The sequence below is a fragment of the Dreissena polymorpha genome, chromosome 7 (assembly GCF_020536995.1).
Source record: "Dreissena polymorpha isolate Duluth1 chromosome 7, UMN_Dpol_1.0, whole genome shotgun sequence".
Taxonomy (NCBI): domain Eukaryota; kingdom Metazoa; phylum Mollusca; class Bivalvia; order Myida; family Dreissenidae; genus Dreissena; species Dreissena polymorpha.
This window is the reverse complement of record NC_068361.1, coordinates 22,186,271-22,189,916: the sequence shown is the minus strand read 5'-3', so window position 1 is coordinate 22,189,916 and position 3,646 is coordinate 22,186,271.

The window sequence follows — 3,646 nt, the reverse complement described above, 5'->3', positions numbered from 1 at the left end:
ATGAACATCACCAGCAACATTACCAGCAGCATCATGAATATCACCATCAAATCATGAGTAAAAACTTTATCAACATCATTTGCAAACACCAATTATTTCACTATTGTTATCACTATCAGAAAAAAATAGCATTGAAGTTTTACCGATTTCATTTTGATATCACATCTATTTGAATCAAAGTTTCCCTGATAATTGGTATGACTTTGATACGATTCTTTGAGAATCAATTGCGTATATATGTTATGAAAGTACACTGATTATTTATGTGTAAAATATTTGCGCTATGGTATGTCGCAGTAAAACATCAACGTGACTTATTGAATACATATGATGTTTATGACGGTAAGTCATTTTTTCCAAAAACAATTCAACTACGTTTGCGTGTGTTTATAACTTCGATAAAGCCAATAGGTCATGGTCTGTAATATATGATACAATCTACGATTGAAGATTCTTTAATAAAACAGCAAAATATACACCAGAGGTGGCGCTTATGATCGGACGTGTTTGGGAAACAATAAGGTGCCTAGGTTGTATAGCTTTTTATCATATTACGCATTTTAATTATCGGACAATATAGTTAGAGCAAGACATGATTCGAATAAAGTTCACAATTTGTCAGTAGGAATACATGGTAAAATGCGTGGACAGTTATATGTTGTGACAATGTGGAATCTGAATAAGAAACTTGATATTTGCGAGCGGTAAGATCAAATTTACAAAAGATTATAATCATTAATGGCATAAGCCATTTTCTTAAAAAAAATATTTACGATATAATAATTATAGTGACAAGGTGTCAACTTACTAAATAGTTTTACATGTTTCCAATAAGATGCGGCCAAGAATTGCTGATGCGAAAGAAGAGGGGCTAAGAACATGAGGTGAAATACATGTATGTGAGTAGGATTAATAAATGTACACGTTATATATAATGTTTTATTATCACGACACGCGATATTATTTTGACTTCTTTATATGTCGATTAGTTAACTCGTGTACAGTTTGAATTAGATGAAATATATGAATGTTTTTTGTTGCTAAGGATGGTATAATGTTTAGTGGAAACTAAAAGAAAAGAAAATGTCATTCAAGTTTACGGCTTTTTCAATACATAAGAGTGATATAAGCTTATTTCGTTACGAAAATAGCTATTTGTGAAGGTGTCCGTTATCAGAACAGACGTACTGATATGTATGCGTAAGCACAAGAAGTTGAACCCAATTATACGATATTGCATAAACTTGAACACTATAATTAACCCACAAATTCCTAAACAAACTACGATAAGTGTGTTTTATGCTTCTAAGTTCAATTTCTGGTGCGCAATTTTTTGTGTGAAACGACATTTATCAAATGATGTATTCATCTTAAAGATACGTTTAGGATTTATTGTAGGTCAATATATTTAGGCGTTTCTCAAGTGGCGTTTTACGGATATTTCAAGTTTGACAGCAATCTACTCCCTACTTGATAAATGTGTGTGGATGTGTTTTGGATGTGTATCGTATCATAGGTTAAACCTTTCCAAAAGTGTTATGTACATAAATCGGAAAAACGAGTTGTCATTGATCAAGCATGAGTACGTGAACGTGGTCCACTTGTTCTTTAGTTGTCACGCCTTTTGTTTATACACATATTGTGTAGGTAAATGTTGTGCACAATCGTACAATGTTGCTGCAAATTTAAATTTTCGATATAAAATGTTTTCAATAACAAGCTAAGACAATCTGAAGAAGTTCATTGTGCTTTTAAAAAGTTCAGATTAATGTATAACAGCAACCGACTTATCATGCACATATATGTCCCAATCAAATTTATTAAACTACTGAAAATGAAAGACTGTATTATTTTTAAAGCAGCGATTAGAGTATGCCAACTTAGTAATACACTGTAAACATATGTAATATAATAATCAACTTACAAAACAATGATTATGTTTTTTATTACAACAATACAATATCAAATGAATATTTACATTTGCACACTTGAGCACAGACAAATTATTAGCATATAATACATTTTAACGCATCGCAGTATACATCCAACTTGGCACGAGGAAATGAAGCTATGTATTAAACAAGTATCAGCTTCATCTCTTGCCCCTTAAGAAACACTTCAGCAACCAGCATTAATATTACAAAATCAATTTCCACGATATTCAACTCAGGAAGAAGCCCTAGTACAATATGTAGAATTCTTAATAACATAAATATTCAATATTACAGAAAGCAGTAATACCAATCAAAAATAACCACGAGTATTAAATTTCATGTAGACAAAAACATGAAATGTTTATTCGACTTATAGTTAAGTTTTCTTCGTGTCATGCTGTTAGATCGCCTCGAGGTTATAAAACTACAGCAAAACTACCCTTCGTGCCCGTGTGTATTGTTTGGAAACATCTTACTATTTAAACACATACATCGCGTGGGGAAACGTGTCAAATCTGTTATCTGTCAATTATGATTGTGTCTATTAATAAAACAGTTAATCGGGCACGAAAAGACATGTATTAACTGATTACAGGAATTGCAAAAAAGAAACTAACAGACAAGCAGAAATAAGTTTAGAAAGGTTTATGAACTGCTACTAAAAATATAGCTACCAATATGTCATGTTTGAAGTAGACTGTAAAACATTTGTAAGGTATGCTGTATTGTTAGACGCATGGCATAAAATGAAAACAAAACGGTTTCTAAATAATGAAATTTCGCAATTCTACATGTTCAGAAGTTGCTGAAGTGTAATTCTTAAGATAAACATAAGATTACCACGTGTGTTAATAAACAATCAGAGCGAACGAAATGTCCCATCATGAGTCAATCTAAACGAGTGTAACAAATTACTGCATTTCTATGATAATGCTATCAATGCGATGGGATAAACGGGAATATTAACTTAATATTGATGTGCACTGTCAATACATATCGGCCTACCGCTGATCGGGTGTTAACAATATATTAATCATACACGCAATTGAGGCAATTATATTCTAATTTAAAAGGCAACTTCAATTTGAATAATTGATCTTTGTTAACACGTGAAGAAACTGTTATTATTTGTAAGACGAGGTCGTCATTATGTCATTGACATAAAGATGTTCCTGTGTTAAAAATATAAACCGAATTTGGTTTCATAACATTCACTAAAGTACGATAATCAATAGAAATAATTATGCTATTATCATATTTAAGCATGCAAGATGTACACGCGGATGACGAAGAGGACGACGATGCTGATGCCGATGATGGTGATAAAGGTGTTGCAGTAGATGATTATAATTATTATGCGCCAATTTGTAAAATCCATTACTCACTAAATCCTTTACATATTTGACAGTATTTAAACTAAGTGATTATATTAACTTAATACATAAGTGACAAATTTACTTTTAACGTTTCAGACACTGTACTTTGACACTGGATTATTCCCACATGAGCCAGACACACATAATTGGAATTCCTTTTGATGACATTGATAAAATCACAGATTCAATCCCGGTAGTAATTTTAATCCCGACCGATCGACAACGTGTCAATGCCACAAAGATAAATTCATATCCGAAATTGATAGGATGCCCATCTATTGTGAGGAACTTTATTAAAACGAACAACACATCAAGTTGGTTTATTAAAATAAAGAA